The sequence below is a fragment of the Mirounga leonina genome, unplaced genomic scaffold (genome assembly GCF_011800145.1).
Source record: "Mirounga leonina isolate KUSES-001 unplaced genomic scaffold, KU_Mleo_1.0 Mir_170, whole genome shotgun sequence".
In the NCBI taxonomy this organism is placed as follows: Eukaryota; Metazoa; Chordata; class Mammalia; order Carnivora; family Phocidae; genus Mirounga; species Mirounga leonina.
The window spans coordinates 45,652,689-45,675,771 of record NW_023270433.1 but is presented as its reverse complement, the minus strand read 5'-3'; positions in this window follow the sequence as shown (position 1 = coordinate 45,675,771).

The window sequence follows — 23,083 nt, the reverse complement described above, 5'->3', positions numbered from 1 at the left end:
TTGCCTGGGGGAGGCGAGTAAAATGCAGGCTCCTTGGCCGTGGCAAATGGAGATTCTGATTCCTTCAGTTTGAGGTTAGCCAGGAATTTGCATTTGGGTGTGTATCCTACGAGGTGTTTATGCAGGTGCTTCAGAAACTGACTTCGAGATATGCTTCCTTTGTCTCCCATTATCTAGAATGCATTTAGCCTCTGATTTTGGTGAGCTCTCCATATGAATGAGAAGAACCAGCAGAAACCAGAGGGCACGGTAGAAACTACATTTATAAATAAGTATTTATAAATACAGTCACAACTATTGTGAAATCTGTATTGAGAAATGAAAATAATAATAAGCAAAAGAAATGAAGCCATTTCTTTTTTTAAAAGATTTTATTTATTTATTTGAGAGTGAGAGAGAGCATGAGCAGGCAGAGGCAGAGAGAGAAGCAGACTTTCCGCTGAGCAGGGAGCCCAATGCAGGACTCGATCCCAGGAACCTGAGCTGAAGGCAGATGTTTAACCATCTGAGCCACCCAGGCACCCAAAGCCGTCACTAATACAGGTACATCGATAGCAACTAATTAAATAAAACATGCAGTGAAAATGGACAACCAAAAAAACCCAGCAACCAGGAAAAGCTACGTCAAACTTCATGCTATTGACTCTAATCATGTACTTCTAATTCTATTTACAAATAAAATGACAGCAAAGATTTTGTGTATACGTGTATGGAGCAATTTATCACTCATTCGGTGCCTAACCAGATGAAAACCTATTTCTAGGTTCTCAGGTACAGCACAATATATGGGATAAAGAAGATACTCCGTAAATGTTTCTTGAATGTGATCATTTCCCACTAATACTGTATGATTTTCATTTCTTTCCACATGTCACAGGCCAGGTAAAATACCCAAGTATGGGCATCCACCATGGTCACAACAGCGGGACAGGCCGGTAAATAAAGATGCAGGTGCTGAGTCAACCAGATTTAACCGGCAACATTTACCAGCAAAATGCTCTATTCGCACAATGACTTCAGTCCTCTAAATCTCAGATTCCTTAATTATAAAATCAGATAATAAAACTATCTTAGAGCATGTTTCATAGATTAAATTAGCATTGTTTGTGTCACATAATGCATAATAAATACAAATGAGTCTTTGGAACAGCAATATATGCAGTGTGAAATTTCTATTTAATGAAGAAAAAATGTTTTCATCATATATATATGCTAGAATATTAATTCTGTTGATGAGTGTTACGTCAGAAAACTAGAAATCCAAACTATGCCACTACATTGTAATATAAAGATAATTAAGGAAAAAGCATGTATTATTTTTCTTTTTTTTAATTTTTATTTTATTATGTTACGTTAATCACCATCATTAGTTTTTGATGTAGTGTTCCATGATTCATTGTTTGCGTATAACACCCAGTGCTCCATGCAGAACGTGCCCTCTTTAATACCCATCACCAGGCTAACCAATCCCCCCACCCCCCTCCCCTCTAGAACCCTGTTTGTTTCTCAGAGTCCATAGTGTCTCATGGTTCATCTCCCCCTCCGATCCCACCCTTCATTTTTCCCTTCCTGCTATCTTCTTCTTCTTTTTTTTTTTTAACATATAATGTATTATTTGTTTCAGAAATACAGGTCTGTGATTCAACAGTCTTACACAATTCACAAAAGCATGTATTCTTTTTTTTTTTTAATTTTTTTATTCTTATATATCCCCATACATTACATCATTAGTTTTAGATGTAGTGTTCCATGATTCATTGTTTGTGCATAACACCCAGTGCTCCATGCAGAATGTGCCCTCCTCAATACCCATCACCAGGCTAACCCATCCTCCCACCCCCTCCCCTCTAGAACCCTCAGTTTGTTTTTCAGAGTCCATCGTCTCTCATGGTTCGTCTACCCCTCCGATTTCCCCCCCTTCATCCTTCCCCTCCTAAAAGCATGTATTCTTAATAATGATAGGAAAAGATCAGTCAGGAGTAAATGCTGCAAAGGGGCACCTGGATGGTGCAGTCGGTTGAGAATCCAACTCTTCGTTTCAGTTCAGGGTCGTGAGCTTGAGCCCTGTGTTGGGCTCCATGCTCAGCATGGAGTCTGCTTGAGATTCTTCTCCCTCTGCCCCTCCTGCTCTAAATCAATCAATCAATCAATCAATCAATCAATCTTTAAAAAAGAAAAGAAGTAAATGCTACATGTAACTCAGTAAAACTGCAAATGTATATTTATTGAAATGCACAAACTCACGTACACACGTGCATGAATATATACACATACCACATAAGTCCAGTAACACTTGTTTATGTATAGGAATGACTACAGTTATGAACAACTTTATTGGGATGTAAGTGACATATACTAAACTGTATATGTTTACAGTTTGCAATTTGGTAAGTTTTAGCACATGTATGCCTGTGTGAAATATTGACATTAATCAGGAATCATGTGTCATCCCCAAAAGTTTCTTTATACCCCTTTGTAATTTCTCCCTTCCTTATTCATTTTTTAAACATCTGTAGAATATATGATGTCTCTTCTTGCATTGCTGATTTTAAGAATCTGTGTCTTCTTTATTCCATCTTGATTAGTATGACTAGAGATTTATCAGTCATGGATTTCTTTTTCCTATGGAATTATGTTTTCTAGTTCTTTGACTTTTTTTGTGTTTAAAATGTCTCTACTTAGTAGTTTCTCAAAATGGAAGTTTAGATCAGCCATCTTGAAACCATTTTTTCCTAATTTAAGCTTTGCATGCTATAGATTTCTCTCTAAATGCTTCTTTAGCTACGTTTCACAAATTTTGGAATGTTTCGTTTTGAGGAGATCAAGGTTAGCCTTCATCTTAGAGCTAATTCACCCCACTTCTGCATGTGGCCTTGTCTAGGCTCTACTTACCTACCTGTGAAGTCAGTGAAGTTTCTCCTCTCTGGCTTCAGAGGCACATAATGATTGCCAACTCCGTGTCTGTTCTGGGATTTACTTTCCATACAGCAATCCTATTAAGTGTTCTTGCCTCTTAAGTTATTCTTATCCAACAGAGTTGGGTTTTACCCTCTGTATGTAGAGACTTGTGTCTAGATTCAAGGGGACCCCTATAACGATTTCTGGACCTCTTTCTGTGCCTACTCTATACTTGGTGAATGAATAAAAACAGGCAATAACTTTAATAGCTCACTCTAGACGTTTGGTTGCTTATCAGCATAGCATTAAAACTTATAGAGAAAAATAATATTTTGAATTAATTTGCCTCATGGGAAAAGAACATGGTACTTATTTCTAGAAGATCAAAAATATCTTTTCTACTTTTCCATAGCACACAGATGAACTTAATAAAAGAATAGCAGTATGAGAAAAGAATCATTGTTATTCTAAAATAGTTAACTTTGCCCCATTATGTTAAATATTTATAAACAGTGCTGATCAGCATAGTACCAAGTGGTGAAATACAGCACACATTATTATAAAAACCTCTCATGTAAATCAAACTTCTTATCCTTTCTTAAGAATTTGCATTATTTTCAACAAATACTCAAACCTCACAAGTATACATTATAGCCTAAAATTATTTCATTTTCCAAACTAGTAAGAATATGCCTCCTCTATCTAGGGTTGAGGATAAGAAAATAGATCTTTTTGTCAATATTTTTTAAAGAATTTTTTAAACAAAAACAAAAAAGAATTTTTTTTATATGGAGGGATTTGCATATGCATATAAACTATAAAGTAAAACAAACTTAACCAACTGAGCCACCCAGGTGCCCTGAAACTTATTGCTCTTACTATCTCTTAGTTGCCTAAAAAATACATTTTACAAAACTTCACAAATTCTATTCTAGTAACAAATAATACAGTGTCTATAATACACATTTGGCTGTTACCATTTATACATCTTAGAGAATATTAATTCAATAAAATACATATAACTCAAACTATACTGTTCACAATTTGCTATTTAATTTAATACACTACTACCAGTTATGTTGATTTTGAGCATGATGAGAGTTACAATCATAAATGCAAAAGCTTCCATCGGAAATTATATTTGACGATTGCTGGGTAAATCTGTGTACTTAAGGGATCTGGACTATTTACTAATCATTGCTTTAGCCGCTCTAAGTGTCAAGTATAGGTATAGTTGAAGTCCCATTCAAAACGTGCTCAGATGAGAACAAGTATGTCATAAACAACTAAGCAAATCATTACTTTTTCCCTTCTAAAGTGTCTGATACCACAGATACCATCAAACTTGTAGAATTTTATTCTCATATACATTTGAACTTGCTCCTTACTTCCCAAAGTGTCTCCCCTGTTCCATTCCTCAGTGGACTTTCTCCTCTATTTAAATGCTACACAAAGTAAGAGCTCAGTTTGAGCCTAAACATATGCATAAGTCACTGCCCAGGGTATCACTTACCATGGTCTCAGTCTCTTAAGAGTGAAGGAATTTTTGGGACACCTGGGTGGCTCAGTCAGTTAAGTGGTTGCCTTCTGCTCAGGTCACGATCCCAGAGTCCTGGGATTGAGCCCCACATCGGGCTCCCGCTCAGTGGGGAGCATGCTTCTCCCTCTCCCACTCCCCTTGCTTGTGTTCCCTCTCTCACTATCTCTCTGTCAAATAAATAAATAAAATCTTTAAAAAAAAAAGAAGAATGAAGGAATTTTCCAGTCCTTATGTAGCAGAAAATTGAAATATTACATAATGGAAAGTTTTAGTTGGCCTAAAATTGATGACTAGCTTCATATATTTTTCATTCCTTTTATATCCCAGCCCTCTATTCTACCAAGGCTAGGCAAGTTATAACCATATAAAACCAGATGATTTAAGTCCAGATAAACCTAGATTCAAATCTCAATGCACACAGTTAACTATTTGCATAATATTTGGTAAATAATATAAACTGAATCATAATGGAGTTATTGATCATCTTAGTTTCACAAGATTATGAGAATTAAAAGCAAGTCATACATACAAAATAGGAGCTCAATACATGGATATATTATTCAAGTAAGTTTTAAGTAAACTAGATGGCTTTGGAGTTAGTCAAGTCCAAGAAGAATGAACATCAGAATAGACAGTTTTCCTGGAGAAGTTAAGATCTGTAATACTCAGAGATTTTAGCATTGGATGGTCGGTATCATGGATAACTCTCTGTGACAAAATGATTTTCAGGCACTCCATTTCTATCTGAGCTTTCATCTTTAGAGGTCCAGGGTTATTCTTTACTGCTATCCTTTCTTTGAGAATGGGCTCTTTTTAGAGGACTTGTCTCTGTGGATTTGTGGAATTATATTTCTCCTTAGAGCTTTTGGTCTTCATCAACTTTGGTTTATTTCTTTTTTTCTTTGATAGATTGACAAGATTCTTCCAGGTGCAGAACGCTCTTATACTGAGAAAGCTCATCCATCATGTTCTTATCTTTTTTAGGTAAGATAGTACTCATGCCAGGATACAATCCTGATTCCTTTTTACCACAAAACACCATGTGAATGGAACAACACAAAAGCACAATACTTTCAGTGTGCAATAGTACCACTAATTTTAGGAAGGATTGTTCCATCTTTGGTACATTCTCCCTCACCATTTCTCACATCTGCTCTATTCCTGGACTCTGGAAGAAATTTCTGTTTGTGTGTTATTCCCTAAATGAACATCTCTGTCATAACTCTAAGATATTTTGTGCTTTATCACAATTTTAAGAAACATAGAATTTGTTCTTGAAGCTAAATAACCACTTTTATATTTTTGTTATCAATTGCTAAAGAAATTGATATTATATTGTATTTCTTACAATATAACTCATTCCCACAAAATGAAATAGCAATCATTTAAGTGACCCATGTGTCATTTTTTTTAGTTTTGAGTGTATTTAAGGGGGGAAATACTTAACAGAACTTCATAAAAGGAGAGAATTTTTATTCACTATAACTTGACACATGATGAGACTGGTGAATAATTTACAATATTAGAACTAAGAGGAAAAATGGTATGTTAAGATTTCACCTCTCCAGAATTTTTCTCAGAGGGAAAATTTGTCTGGTTTTGGATATATTCTAATGTACTTATTTTCTGTGACATTGAGGCTGAGTATATCCTAAAGGACTGAGACGAAACCAAAAAAGTATCTATCTATCTATCATCTATCAATCTATCTATCTTTCTATCTATCATCTATCATCTATCTATCAATCTATCTATCAATCTATCTATCTGTATTCCTGCTACTAAACAAATATGATGAATGTGATTTTGGGTGAGTGGTTGTGGTTTAGCAAGCTTGGGATGATAGAAGTTGAATCAAATATGTGCTGGAAGCCAGGATTCTATAGTAGGATGAGCTGGCTAAAGCTTCTGAGAAAAGGAATGAATGGCAAAGGAATTTTTAAGAATGTGAATTAACGATACTAATAGTACTAATATGCTACTTGTCTAGGAATATGGTATCATTTCCACTGTGTCCAAACATCAACAGATAGTTACCTTACTCTAAGTCTTATGTTACTACTTCTTGATGGAAGCGAAAATAATTGGGTTCTAATATAATAAGGAAATGTGGAAAAGCAGAATAGGCACTGGTTAAAAGAATCCTAAAGACCGAGGGCAGGCGTTTGAGGCATGGGGGTACCGTGGAGAAACAGAAACCCCTGCCCCGCTAAAATAAATAAATAAATGCACACATTAGAAGAAACACTAACTTTTTCACTTGAGGAATTTGTCAAATTTAATAAAAACTTCCAAAGACAGATTGTCTTCATTGGCATATAATAGGCAGCTAAGATCGCCTTAGTTTTGTATGGTGTCTGATAGTTTTAACATGTAATTTGTCTTCACTAACTATGTTTACTTTAGTCCATCCTTATCCACAATTTCACCTCCTGCAGTTTCAGTCCCCCACAGTCAACTGCAGTCCAGAAGCAGGTGGTCCTCCTTCTGATGGAGCTTTAGCAGGTGAGTAGTAGCCTAACGCTATGTCATGGTGTCTCCGCCATGCCCCTCACTAGATCTCATCACATAGGCATTTCAGCATCTCACAGCCCAAGAAGAAGGGGGAGTGCAGTACAGTAAGATATTTTGAGATAAAGAGACCACATTCACAGAGCTTTTATTACAGTATATTGTTATAATTGTTCTCTTTTATTAGTAGGTATTGTCATTAATCTCTTCCTATGCCTAATTTATAAATTAAACTTTTTGATAAGTATGCATGTGTAGGAGAAAACATGGTGTATATAGGGTTTGGTACTACCTGCAGTTGCAGACATCCACTGGGGGTCTTGGAACATATCCCCCCACAGATAAGGGGGAACTGCTATATTAAAGTCTCCCATTAATTTACTTTAGACATGCTTAAAACTAACTATGCAAATGTGTTATTAGAACATGCTGAGGGCACTTTCATAATATGGACCTTATAAAAAGAAGTTTACATTCTAGAAGTCAAATGAACATACAATCACTGCCTTTATAAATTTAGTGTCTTTGGATTCAAGAATAAATGTAGGTGACTTTGCTAATAATAGCGACATCCAGACGCCGTATCCATAAAGACTGTCCTTCATTTTATAGACATAATTATTAACAAGGACTGTCTTTGTTTCTCAGCCACCTTTCAAATTTCATACCTCTACATCTCAGCTTTCCTTTAAGATTCAAATTTTTATCTGCAGCTTTGAACTCAAACACATCTAAAGTTGAAATCATGTCTCTCTTTGGTTCTCCCAAGTTTGCACCTCTTCTCAGTTTTCCAGCTATGCTAATAACATCACCATTTACTCATTTACTGAACGATAAACATGGTCTCACCTTCTCTATTCCTCTCACCAGCTGCTTGTCCTAAAGTATCTTTTTCTTCTCTCCTCTGTCACGAACTCGGTTCCCATTTCCTAGCTTTATCTCACCTCCACTCTCATTACCTCCAATTCATCCCCTTCATGATCATGCTAGAACACAAATCTAATTATGTTACTCTCAAGGATATTTTTGAAAAGCTTGCCTTTTGCTGTAATATTAAGAAAACTCTTTAAGATTACATCTTGGATAATGTTCATCAGCCTATTGTTTTAACCTCATCATGTAATACTTCTCTAAACGTCCTTATACTCTAAACATACTTATACTCTAAACATATCTGAACATTTCTCTCATTCCAAGCACAGAATATTTATTCTTACTTCCATATTAGATCCTGACATTCTTTTTCCCTCTACTCTGTGAATGACTACTCATTCTTCAACACCGTGTTAAAATGTCACTATCTCTCTAAGACAACGTAGAGATTTAACTAGCAAATTAAAAAAGTAGCTGCTACTGATTAATACACTAACTTGGAATTTGTTAGTATGTGCAAATCTCTCAAGTAACAAAGGTGATTTTCTTAGATTTGGGTATGTTTGCCACCAATTCATAGCATATTGAGGAGTGAGATGACTGGGCAGTAGAATTCCATGGTAAGTCAAATAGTTGGTGTTCTTTAATGCCTACAAACAAAAGTTGTTGATACAGCCATTTGAAGGGAAAGTTAATGACTTTGCTCAGGAAATGCATTTTTAAGAGCAGGGATTAAAAACAGCTTTGCAGGGTCAGCAGAGCACTGTAGGATAAGGATATGCCTGAAGAAGATTGGGGTCATAAAGCCTATTGCACTGGGGAATATTTGCATTTGGCAAAAGACTTACCTTCAGTAAGCTTGGGGAAATAGCAGAAAACATCCTACATGAAGAAGATTCAAGCAATAAAAGGAAATCTCAATGTGCCTCACAAGATGAAGAGGCTAAATGGGAATTAATTCTCTACCAGGAAAGTAAAAAAAGGCCAGCTGGCTAAAACATTGCTGAGGAGAGGCCAGTTTTACGGGGAGCCAAGCTTTGAACAGATGGAGTGGGTGGGGGAGATCGTAGCCCAGCAAAAGATGAGAACAAGAACTACACCTAACTTAATCCAACCCCATCATTCTGCAGATGAGAAAGCTGAGGCTCAAAGAGGGGAAGATCTTGCTCTAACTTACACTCCAGTGTTGATACCAGTGAGAATTGGTACCCAAGCTACTTCGCACCTAAATAATGCAATGTATTTCTGGAGCAATTCCCTCCATGACCATATGAATGGAACTCTTCTGGTATGAATACTAGTGTTCTTCTTGTCTCTTAAGATACAGCTATCTTGATGAGATGTACAAAATTGGAGAGATCAGCCACAAAATAGTGTGTGGGATAAATTTGTCCTCTTGCTTGGCCTTCACTAATGGATCTTGCTGTCTAAAGTCATTCCTTAAGATGTAGGAAATGTTGGGGTTCAGAGCTGATGGCCAAGAAATAATTCTTGAAGTGTCTTTGGTGCAAAAAGGTGGTTTTCTTAAAGTGCAGGGACAGGACCCCTGGACAGAAAGAGCTGCACTGGGGTTGTGACGGGTGACTAATTATATATGTTCAAGTAGGGAGGGGGTTAGGGATAGTGTAAGTCTTTAAAGAATTTTGGAAGCAAGGTTCCCAGGACCTTGAGGGTGCTAGCTATTGGTAGGAAAAGGTCATTTATTACCGTCTAATAAAACCCTGGTCATGAGACCCTTCAGATGTATATCAGTGGGCCATATGCTTGGAGGATGACTGCTAACACGTATCTTGGGAGGTAGAGATAAAGGAAGTTTCCAAAGGAATTTTTACCTGTCAAAGAAGACTTCAGGATTCTGGGTGGTCGGGATCATGTAATCCAAGACTGCCTTCTGCCCTTAGCAAATTGTCAACATCAAGGCAGCTGAGCTCCCAGAGGAAGGTCACTTTGCCTCTTTCGAGGACTTGTCAATGGGCTGTAGGTAGTAAGGAAATTTAATTTTTTCCTTTGCTTTTGTATTCCATGTCACTTAGAGGTGACATTTTGGTTAGTATTTATCCTATGAGTAGAAAGATGAGGACCTGGAAAGTCACTGTTGTGGGGTGGGGGTGGGGGGTGTCTTTTTTTCTTTCTTCTATCTTCTGGCAATAAAGAAAAACCCTTATGCCTCTAAGTGTGTTAGACCTACGAGTCAGAGGATTCATGTGTTATTGTTTATTTCTTCTTTGCTCTTTTAAGCCTTTAGAAAAGTCTTTTTCCTTTTTTTTAATGTATCGATGTTTTCTCAGTCTTGTTATGGATCAATAAAAAAGAGTTTAGGTCCATAATTGGATATAGGCTTAAAAGGGAAGCTGCATTGCTACAACCTTATACAGTATCAGAGAATAAAAAAGATAATTAAAATACAAATCTCTATAATCTGGAAGGGTTAACACATTATTCCATCACTAATTAGACATATTAGGAATTTAAGTTTCTGTCCTGCATGTTAACAGAATTACCATTTTTATAAATGACTAAAGGAATGTATGGAAGATATGTTTATTAATATAAAAAGTGACACCAATCATGAGGGAATAAAAATTATAATGGTCATAGATTTAATGTCTAAGATGATCTTGTCCGGTTGAAACAAAGGGCCAAGTATTTAATAAGATGAAATTGAAAAGGATTGAATATAAAATACTGCATTTAGATTTTTTTAAAAATCAATCAAACACGTTTCAAAGAAACATTTCTGAAAGCTTTCAAAGTTTTGAAGCATATTTTATTTTCTAAACTTATCTTTTAAGTGTTGGTTTTCATTTTCATTACCTTATGTTTCAAAATGTGTTTTGTGGGTAATCATCTCTTCGAAATTATAGTTAGTTTTGAGTGAAAAATATGTTGAATGCAAGTATTTCTTTATCTGCTTGATTTACCAGTGTCTGGTGAATTTACGATGCTTGCAATTTTTACTTTATTAATTTCTTGGCTATGTTGTTATGTACATAAAATTTCATAATTTTTATGTTTCCTGGGTAAATTTTTGTTTGATTATTATGTGATATATTTATCTACATTAATGCTTTTGCCCCAGTTTTAATTTTGTCTATTGTTGTATTGGTATAATAGTATTCTTCTGAACACTTTTTATTCGATACATCTTTGTTCATTTCTTTATTTGGAACATTTCAACATGGCTTTATTTGTGATGCATATTTTAAAAGCAGACAATAGCTAGATGTGGGTTTTTTTTCCTATCAAAAAAGTCTATCACTTAGTAGGTGTATATACTCCATTTACATTTATTGTGATGATATAGTTTAACTTTTTCTACCATTTTATTCTGCATTTTATGCTTATTCTTTTTTTGTTTTCTACCTACTACTATTAAATTAATATTATCTTCTACAACCCATATTCTTCTTTTATTCATTTACTAGATTGGAAGTCAAAATGGATAACATGTATGCTATGCTATATATATTTTAGAATATAATTTTATATAAATTATTGGTATATTTATCTAACAAAATCAATTATTATTCAATATTTTTGTATTGCTCCCAATATGGCAGTAAACATTACCATAATTAACTGCCCATTACAACTATCATCCCAATCAACACACCTTAATATTTTAGAAGTTTTATCTTACTTTTCAAACTCAGAGAAGTTATTATTCCTACCACCAATCAAATTTGACTATAAATCAAATTTACAGTTAATCAAACTTACCAACATTATTTGTCAAGCACTATGCTTCTCTTCCTTCTTATATCTTATATAGGTACATGCTCTCTGAGTTTACTTATCTTCTTAATCAAGTGCAGTTTCCATGAGTTATTTGAGTGACTTAGAGTGCTAAATTCTTTGTTATAGTACCTTGAAAAATATTGATTTAGCCCTCACTGTCAAATAACAATTAAGCTAGGCATAAAAACATAAAATAGATAGCTTCACCTTTTAATGGCTATATAAACTTAGGAAAGTCTCTTAACTTCTCAGGGCCTCAATTTTCTCATTTGTAAAATGGCAGTAATTATAATAGCTACCTCATGAAATATACAAATTATATACAACTCAGAGTAAATCCAGTGTAATAGTTAACTATCACTATTATTGGAAGCAACTACAACATTTTCTCCTGGAAATTATTGTTGCTAATAATACTCATTTGTTCATATGAATGTGTTTTTGTTTTTTTCTTTCTAGTAGATTTTAAGATTGTTTCTTTTGTCTTCATTTCTTGTAATTTTACCACAGTGTTTCTTGGTATGCATTTACTTTTACTTTCTAAAAAACACAGGTAGGTACTTGAAAAGTCTCAGCAATTATTTCTTTAAGTATATGTTGTCATGATTTCTGCAATTCATTATTTCCAAATATCCTATTAGACAAATTCTGGTGTTTTTCACCCTGCCCTTCATGTCTCTTAAATGTTCTTTTGTATTTAAAAAAAAAAAAAAGCTACCAGGCTTTAACAAAAAAAAAAAATCTCTTTATGGTTGGTTTTTAGAAAGCTTCAGGAATACCTTTTAGTTCACTCATTTCCTTGTTACTGTGTTCACTCTAGATTTTATCTTTTTTAATTTTTAAATAAATATATGATTTTATTTTCAAATATTTTAAATTAATGCATATCATATTAACCTTGTTTAGCATAATTTCTGTCTGTATTTATTTCAAATTTTTGTGCTTCTTATGGATGTCGTGTCTTCATTTTATTTCACTGGCCATAATAAAATATTTATACTTTTAAAAAATATTGGCGTGAAATTAATTCCAGCTACAGTAAATTCACATTCTGCTCTTCAGTTTTGGCATTCCATTTCTTCATGTATTTTAGCATTTTTGTCTGCAAACTCATTTTAAGTGGATGTTTTCTTTTGTTTTTATTTATACAATTTTTCTCTCTCTTTTTTCCTTCTGTGCTTATTTCAAATGGGCAAGTGATCCTGCAGTTGTTTCTACTACCCCTCAAGGCTCCCTTTCCATCACTAGATCTTGTAAATCTGTTACCAAACCCAAGTTTAGCTGCCTGCCTCCTGAAAGATCATTACTCTAGAGACAAGTTTTGATTGGAAAAGAATTTGAGCTTTATTCAGGAGGCCAGCAACCTGGGAAGAAGGCAGACTCTTGTCCAAAAGCCAACTCCTCCCAGGTTTCTGCCTGGTCCAGGGACTTTTAAAGGGGTTTAGGGTAGTTAATCAGCAAAGGGAGTGCAGTGGCCTGCAAGTGTCTTGATCATGTGCAGACTCAGTGATGCCAGCTACAAGTGTGATCTCAGTGCTCTGGGCTTGTGGGAGAGGGTCCGGTTCTTGTTTCATGATGCGCAGGAAGGCTCTGTTCTTTCTGCAAAGGAGGGCACAGTCTACAGATCCACAAAGGGAGGACAATAAAACCATCTGTGTGACCTAAAAGAAAGAAAAACATTTGGTTAAAAAAATTTGCTAAGCTAATCAGAAAGCCGAGGAGGCTTCAAACAGACTTGCTGGCCTCTGTGGCCTGGGAAGGTTCTGGTCCTTCACTCCTCAAGGCTAGTGGTCTGCAAATCTCAAAGAGAGGAAATTAGTTTTGTTATAGATCAAGGGCCTTCCATCAGCAAGTAAGGACTGAGTTCATTTGAAGCAAGTTAACCCTTCAGACCAGGTGGAGTGCTGTTAGGATTCCAGGTCAGGCTTCCTGTTGCCTTGTGACGTTCTTGTGAATGTTGTATATGCAGCATGGAGACATGAAGCAAGTTTTTGCAGATTCTGATGGAAGGAAGCTCTCCGTATTTGCTTTTGTTGCTCCACCTTGCGTGCGCGCATGCGCACACGCGTGTGTTTTAGTTCATTTCCCGTGGAAAAAATAGACACAGATTATTTTTTCACCTTCCATGAGAGTTGAGGGTTGCAGAAGTCCAAACTTAGTCCCTAGTTTTAAGTTCCTAGTTTTTAAGACAGACTGGCTTCAGCCCTCTGTTTTACATAGAATGCTTTCAGTCAGCTTTAGCCCATCTGAGCTAAACTCTAGATATCTCTCCCTGCTTCTCATTATAGAGCCGCTTCCTCCATGATAGTTGTTTAACATTTTCCAGTTCTTTTCTGTGCTTTGGTGATGGGCATGGATTTTTTTTTTTTTTTTCACTCTACCTGGGTCATTTGGTTTATTTATTTTAAAAATTTTATCCGGCATTGCTATATTTAGTATAAAGGAGGTTTTAAGGCATAAACTTTACTCAAAAGGTCATCTTCTCCAAAAGTCAAGATACGAGGACTAATAATGATCTCAATGATTATAGAGTCATAGATAACGTGGTCATCTGAAGGGAAATCATCTAGTGAATTTTGTCATCTCACTAGAGGGTCAGGTCTTCATCTACAGATGCAGTGCTACCTCCTCCCTAAAGAATTTGGAAGTGAGAAGTGTTTATTTCACCATAATAGTCAGCAACAGTAAGAATTATGAAGAACTTACTATGTGCCAGACAGTGTTCTAAGTGTTTAAAATGAGTTAATGCATTTAATCCTCATGACACTATTAGGCATAGATTTCATCATTAGCCTTCTTTTAAAGATTAAAAAAATGACACACAGAATGGTTAGGTACCTTGCAAATGTCACTCAGCCAGTAAATGATAGAGCTGATATTTGAGGCTGTGTGAGCTGGGGCCTATGTTCATAACTAGTATTCTCTGCTGCCTTTCAGTGGTTACGGTGGACTTGTGGACACAGTGTAAGTTCACCTACAATGATTCACAAATTTGCATAATCCCTTTGAGTGAAAGCATGACCTGTGACTTGCTTCTAACCAATAGCATCTGGCAAAGATGATAAAATTTCAATCCTACACTCAAGTTTCACTATGTAAGACGCTGTCTTAGTGGACTAGAAGCAGTAGCCTCCTCTTGACTTCAAACAAGCAAACTGCTATGAGGTGGACTGCCAGTGGAGAAGGCCACAGAAAAGGAAATCGTATAAACTCTAATTGCTTACAACCTCAGTCCTACAACCACTAGGAATTGAATTCTGTCAACGACTGTATTAGCTTGGAAGACACCCTGAACCTCACAGGACACCACAGCACTGGCTGATGCCTTGAATGCAGCTGTAGGACCCTGAGCAGGGAACCAAGTGAAGCTGTGCCAAGATTTTGACACCGAAAAAGCCTGCAAAATAATAAATGTGTATTGTTTTAAGTCACTTTGTTATAATTTCTTACGGAGCAATAGAAAAGTACTGCAGTACGGTAGATACAAGATTCTATGTAAGCCATGAGAATATTTTACTTTTCTACAGCTGTATTTGGCCTCTGCGGTTCCCACGACCATATAAGCTATTGTTAATGCTTTTGGTATTTCGACTGTCATTATTACATTATCGTCATAATAATGCAAATAACAATAAGGCATTAAACAGCATTGTAACTGAGCTTTAAAATGTCAAGTCTCTATTCTTTTCTACAAAGCAATGTTAGTCAGTGCAAAAATTCTTCCCAGGAAAAGTGTTAAAAAAGAAGGCAAAATACGGGGCACCTGGGTGGCTCAGTCGGTTAACGGCTAACTCTTGATTTCGGCTCAGGTCATGATCTCAGGGTTGTGAGATCCAGCCCCGCATTGGGCTGCACACTCAGCATGGAGTCTGCTTGGGATTCTCTCCGTCCCTCTGCCTCTGCCCCCTCCCCCGTTCATGCTCTCTCTCTCTCAAAATAAACAAAATCTTAAAAAAGAAAGCAAAAAAGAAAGAAACACACCTTATGACACTAAAAGTTTCCATTTTTTTTAAAGCCACCTCAGTGGGAAAAAAAATAAGTGTGCTTTGAAAATAAGGTCTGTGACAGTGCTTGATCACACAGTGTGCCCAAATCCTTGCACAAATAAGACTGCCCACAGAGAACTAAAACCTGTATCATACACAGAAAGGGTCATCTGCCAGCATCAGCAAATTGGTGACCTGTATAAAGCATTTCTTAGTAAGAGCGGATGTGAGGGCGTCAGCATGTCACCTCTTTAGTTAATGATGTTGCAGCAGTGAACATATTCAAATGCCTTGGCTCTGAAGGTAGTGCCACTTAAGGAGCATAATCAAAGCTCATGACATATTGCCTCAACTCAGAAATGTATATGTCACTCACAACTCTGAGCTCTTAACAGCTTTTTTTTTTTTTTTTAAGATTTTATTTATTTATTTGACAGAGAGACACAGGGAGAGAGGGAACACAAGCAGGGGGAGTGGGAGAGGGAGAAGCAGGCTTCCCACTGAGCAGGGAGCCCGATGTGGGGCTCGATCCCAGGACCCCGGGATCATGACCTGGGCCGAAGGCAGGCGCTTAACGACTGAGCCACCCGGGCGCCCCGCTCTTAACAGCTTTAAAGACCCCTCACAAACTACAACCGGCCACCGCCTGTTTGATCCTCCCGGACACGTATCAAGCGGTGCTGGGGTTGGGCGTGTGCATGCACGCATCTATTATCACCAGCTCCCCCAGCGCACTGTATTTGTATAGACTCCACGTTACACCCATTTCCGTTAACCTTGTGTCTCCCTCTTAGCCCAAAGGTGGCAGTTTAAAAACAAATGCCCTTATATAATGTACGGGTAAGTCCACACAAAGAACTTGCCATGTTAATTAAGCGAAATTGTTATCAACAGACGTCATCTTTCAACAACCATGTATCGGGAGCTTTATCTGTTGAAAATTATCTGTAAGATTGACTTGACTTTTAAGGCAGTATGTGAGTTTCTCATTAGCCTTATTATCATTTCTGAATCATAAATATGTAAATGATGAGTTTCACACGGGAGATTTAATTCTGCACTCTTATTTCTGATTAGCTGGAAATACACTCTGGCTCTGTCAGATAATTGGTAACACTGCACGCCAATAAGGCATTTCCCTACGCTTCATCAGAAGCAGTTGAAATTAAAGAAGGCAGGGCTGTTACGTTTTTGACAGTTTTGTAACACCAACTTGTTAAAGTTTTAACTCAGCCATTAATATAGTCCATGAATTATTAATACAATTTTTATGTCAAGGTTCTTTTTTAAAGTTGAGATCTAAGACTAAAGTAAAATGCTCTAGGAAAGAGAATGCTTTCATTTTTCATCATATTTTTAAAAATTCTGTACTAAACGATAAACATCAATGTAATTTGAGTACAAGGGGAAAAAAAAAACCATACTGACCATTTACTGTGAACCCTCTACTCCCTAGCTCACAGTGTCAGAATATTTGTAAACTTTTAAATGTTTGGCACTAGGTGAACTTTTACTACTTTAATATATGATGCTTGGTATTGAATATATGAACTTAGTTCCTTTGGTTAGTTCCTACATCAATTTTTCTCAAGTTGCCTAATCATTCTAGAAATAAAAGAGTTTCAATTTTACTTCAACCTAGACACATCTAAGCAGTTTCCACTCATAAAGAATCCATTTTTTTTTCCTGACAAGGGGATGCTTATATCCTCAACAAGTTCATGAACTCCTGGGTAAGAAGGAACTCCCTTTGTCTATATCCTGTCTTCCACACTAGTACATAACAACAATATGCAATGAGCGTCTGTTTACTAAATAAATAGATAAGTTGCCACTTAAAAAAAAAATAGTATTTCAAAGTATGCTAATCGTAACCTCTGGTAGAAATAGTATTTCAAAGTATGCTAATCATAAGATTTTCTTTTAATATCTAACAACAGATCATTCTTAAACCCTAGTACTAGACAAATTTCTTAAAAGGACTGCAAAATATTTAGAAGGCTATTATTTTATTATTTCTGCTTCAAAAATTAATATTAACATTCATAAAGATTTGTGCTACAGATGATCATAAAGACTTTCAAAACAATTGGGTTTTTTTTTTTCAAAGTTTTCCCATGGAAGGAACCAATTACTATCCTAGGCAGCATCTGTGTTCCTATTGACATAGCGTCCTTTCACGCTTATTCCTCCCAGCTTCTTTCCTTGATTTTCACCACTTTCAGAGCTGATCACAACACAGCATCTCGTCGGAGTAGGATCAACTTCTTATATTGAGTCCAAAACAAAGATTATCCCAAAGCCAATTAAAACACTGATGTTTTAAAATCAATGCATTTTTGGTGTAGTAAAAGATCACATAGTCATTTTCACAGGCCTCCATTCTGGCCTCTCCAAATCTAATTCATTCACAGCTGATTCTTCAGCATAAGTAAATTTTCCCTTAAAAAGATAAGTGAGCTATTACATGGAAAACAAGATTTGGTGTGAAATTTAATTCCAATTGTCAGCACACACAATTGAATGGAGCACATTGTCCTTAATCAATCTTGTACTCATGTGCATCCACACATTTGTTGATTCCACAGTAAGTTATGAAACAAAACAAATATAGCAGGAAATGTGCCGAATCTTGCAAAATGGAGAGTTGACTAAATGCGTAGAATGCTACATCCAAAACATGCAAATCAATCATATGAGAACTATACAGAAGGCAAGATATCCCAACCAAGTGGCAAAACTTCCACTGAGGTAGGAGTGTGACTGTTAGATGTGAAGGAGTAATTTTATGACTATGAAAATTGATACTAGATATTCTTGGTAATTAGAAATGAGTGTTCACTGCTGATCTGAGAACTGAGCTCAGGTGTGCTTATCTTCACACATGAGCCAGCCATATAACATAGAGGAAAATGAGAAATGAGCTATCAATTCCCAACTCAATTATCAGCCATCGTGAGCTAAACAGTAAGACAGCATAACAACGGGCGCCTGGCTGGCTCACTCAGAGGAGCATTCGACTCTTGATCTCAGGGTTGTGAGTTCGAGCCCCACCTTGGGTGTAGAGATTACTTAAATAAATAAATATTAAAAAAAAAAAAAAAAGACACAGTGTAACACCACAATTAACCACATGGGCCCAAATAGGCCTACATTCAAATTCTGGCTTCACCATTACTTGAGCACAATATCTTTGAGTCTTGGTGTCCTCATTAATAAGACAGGGAAATAAGACCTACTTCATATATTGTTAATAGGATTAAGTGAGATAATGCAAGCCTTGTTACATTAAAGGATATTCACCAGATATCATGAGATTTTTTTTCTTTAATTTCATTTTCCTGCTTATCCAAGAAATACTTGTAAAAATTCAAACACTGTGTAGATAGATAGAAGATAGAGAGATAGATAGCAGATAGAGATATATATAATATCATTCTATGCATTTAGCCAATGTATATTTTATACTATACATATATATACATTTATATATATATGTATGTATATATATATATATATATTTTTTTTTTTTTTCAACTTAATATCCTGCCCTTTGAAAAAGGCAGTATTGGCAGTTTTGGTATAGCTTTCCAGATTTATTTTTTTCTTTTCACACTCACTAATTAGGTAATTCATTTTTAGAAAACATTGCTCTGAAAGCTAGAAAACCTTTAAAAATGATCAATGTTGGGGCTTGAAGGGGATCCAAAATAGCAAAACCTTTCCCATCATAAGGACTTACTCAATTGAGTAATAAACCACAAGAGTAAATCAGACAGAATCCATATTACAGCTTTACAGGTGCTAACGTTGGGATTGCCTAAATGATACACATGTATTTATTCTATTTGGTACCTTCATTCATTCCCAAAGGTCTCTGAGTATGGACAACAAAATATACAGTCAACCAGTTAAATCTTATATTGGAGAATGTCACTTAGACATGGGGCAATATTTGACTTCCTAATAAGAAATCCCATAATTAAGCAGTCTTTTCTGTGTAGTCACTGGCAGTACTGGATTATGACAGGCCTACCCATGGAGAGGGGCTTACTCTGACAAACTTACAGGAAGGAGGAACACAGCAGCATACTCCCGGCTGTCCTGGCTCTTTAGAGAAATGGGGCAGAAAGGCTGTGTGATGCATGCCTGACCAATTTGGTAACTCACCATCTGTAGGTAGGAGTAAGAGGCAGAGCAAGAGCCCAAGAGTGTTTTACTGTTGGATGGTAATCAATGTAGAAATATAAGGTCAGAGCGGGGTGCCTGGGTGGCTCAGTCAGTTAAGCTTCTGACTCTTGATTTTGGCTCAGGTCATGATCTCAGGGTCATGAGATCAAGCTCCCTGTTGGGCTCCATGCTCCGTGTGGAGTCCGCTTAAAATTCTCGCCCTCTCCCTCTACCCCTCACTTCTCACCCCCTACCCCACTCACCCTCACTCACTCTCTTTCAATAAAAATATATATTTTTTATTTTCCTTGACCATATATTTATATTCTGACCATATATTTATATGTATAAATACATGGTAAATATATATAAATATATGGTCAGAGAAAGGAGTGACCCCCTCCTGAAAAAATATATCTGGCCTTCTGTCTTAGAGAGACCACTCAGTAAAAGCCTAAAGAAGCCTAAAAATTGGCTCCCATTGCATTTTCCAAAGTGACCTAAGCTTTATTACATTATTATATTAAATCAATGGAACACTTGAAAATGTAAATAAAACATAATAACAATCACCAACAATCCAATGACTATGACATGTATATTTTCATACATATCCTTCTGGTCTTTTTTTAGATATAAATATAGTTAGCTAGATAGGAAGAAAGGATAAACAGTAGTACGTGGCCTTCCTGTACCTCAAGACACTTGAGGATCTGTCCTTTAATTGAATACTCCTTTAATGGTAATTCAAGGAAATTACTGGAGTATAATAAGATCCCAGAAAAATGAGAATCTAGCTAAGGTAGCATGTACAGGATCAAGTACTTGACATTTGTTCAAGTTGTTTATTGAGCAATGATATTTATGAGATATGGTTATTCTAGGAATGGAAATTGGTCATGTACCCCTCAAGAGACTGCATAACTAAGGCACAAAAGCTGAAGATATCACAGATATGTTAGCATTCCTGAACAAATGTGGTTGATATCCAACCAGCCTAGAATTTGTGCCCATACAGATCCTAAAGGCAAAGTGGATGAAGTGGACGGGACATTCAGAAGTCACAGTGAGGAGTATTTAGATCTTAAATCCCCTATGAAATTGTCCTTTGTTTTGATTTTCTGTTGCTGTGTAACAAAACTTAGTCATTTAAATCAGCACCCTTTATTTATAACCCGGACAAGGAAGGAGGGAAGTACATCTCTGTTCCATGTGGCATCAGCTTGAAATGGCTCATCAGCTGGTGTTGTCATCTTGGCACCTTGATTTACTACGTGACGCTGTCCATGCAGCTTCTTAGCAGTCGAGTTCCAAGAAGGAAGAAGCAGAAGCTGCCAACTCAGAGTTCCAAAACCTCAGTAAGCACTTAAAGGTCCAGCCCAAATCAAGAAGATAGGATATAGCCCCACCCCTTGGTTGGAGATGTGGTACGTACATAGAGGGAGGGAAGAATTTGGGGGGTAGTTAGTGGGAGAATCTTCGGTATCTAAACACACAGGGTTTATTGTGTTACCTGTTTTATATCCTTTCTTAACACGATGTAGTCTTAGTGCTGGGGGAACGAAATCTTGCCTCATGAGTTTGGTTGCCAGTCCAAAGCCAAGACCATTGCTGTTGGCTAAAAAGAGTAGGTATTGCAATAGACGTATTTGCTCTTAATACATTGATGTCATCATGTATATGTGGTTGTGTATTCTTTTATGTTCACTTAATATTATGTTTTGAGCAAACTTCTCTGTCATCAAATGTTTTCAAAAACATGATGTGTAAGTGCTGGATAATATTTCTTTAGACGAAGCATTCAAATTTCCTGACCATTGTCATTGTTGGATATTTTGTGTGCTTTTGCCTTTTTATAAATGAATATTTAACGATGTTGTTATGTAAATACTGGTGCATACCTAAATTATACTTTTAGGCTAAATCCCTAGAAATAGAATTGCTGGGGTCTGATGTGTTTTCTGTCGGTAAGTTAGTTTGACAAAATGTCTTCCAGAAAGGTTTTCCATTTTATTGCCTTTCCCAACTGATCTTGGATTTACAATTAAAAAATTCTTGTCAGTACTTGCAAATGCCATAGCACTTATTTCGGTTTGAGTTTTTCCTGCTGCCTTGAATATCATATTAAGTACATTTATTCTTTTTAAACATCTTTCATCTTTCTTCAAATATAAGGCTGTTATTTTCACTTTGTTCTAGAAGATAACCTAAATTTTAAGAAACCAATGATGCATACAACACAAGATGGGTTTACTATACAAGCATCTTACATCCTGTGGTCCCCTGTGGCCCAACCTTCTGTCACCTTCCCTTATGGGCAATCACCGACACCTCCTGTAAAACTCAGCTCAATCATCATCTTACCTGGACTGCCTTCCTGACTTCTGTAAGTAGGAGAGTGAACTTCTTTCTCTGTGTCCTCATTGTGTTCCTGCATACTATTACAGATTTTTCTTAGCATATGATAACTATTCCTGTCCCTTACAGACTGAGATTTTTCATTAAAATTCAACAAAATTTGGATGCCTACTTTATGACAAGTAGTATGCTAAGTAGGTAGGTTGCAAAAGTAAGAATATATTGTCCCTTATTTATGGACAAAATAGACACCGCATCTTTTTCTTGTATCTTTCAGAGTGCCTTCCTTGAATATAATAATAGTAATTGTAAAATGCTGTTCAATATTGAATAAATGAATTACCAGAAAAAATAAAAATAGCCCCAGAATCAAGCCATTTTCAGGGAAAAGTCAGACAGAAAGTCCTTTTCTAAAAGGATTAATAAAGAAATGTAGTAAGCATGCATCGGCATGGCTTAGCCTATGGAATTTTTAAATGTTTTGTTCAATGAGTATTTTTATCTCCTCAAGCATAATTATTAGGCATCACAAATGAGACAAAATGAAGACTTGCTTTCATCTTCCATTATTTTCATTTAAAAATCACAAAGCATCAGCAGACCTTTCTTTCTATCTTGCTGGTTAGATGCTTCTATTCCCTGCTGCTATTAGTCCCAAGGATAAAATGTGCAGTTTCTATAAATGACTTTGTCAATTTTATTTAGAAATCCAAAGTTTCAAACTGACACCAAGTCAGCCAACTCCAAATGTTATTGAACTTCGCCCTCATCTGTATACCTTCAGGGGAATTTTCTTGCACAAAGAAGAAGAAAATAGCAGCAGAGAATTGTTTCCCAAAGCACAAAATGATTTCCCTTGCTACCAGTGTCACCTATATAATGACAAAAATTTCAAAATAGATATTTGAGTTTTCCATTTTGTTTTCGTTAAATCGGTCCTCAGAAGAGATAAATAGTTTTTCAATATGTTAGAATAAACTTATTTTTCTTTATTGTAGTACCTATTGGC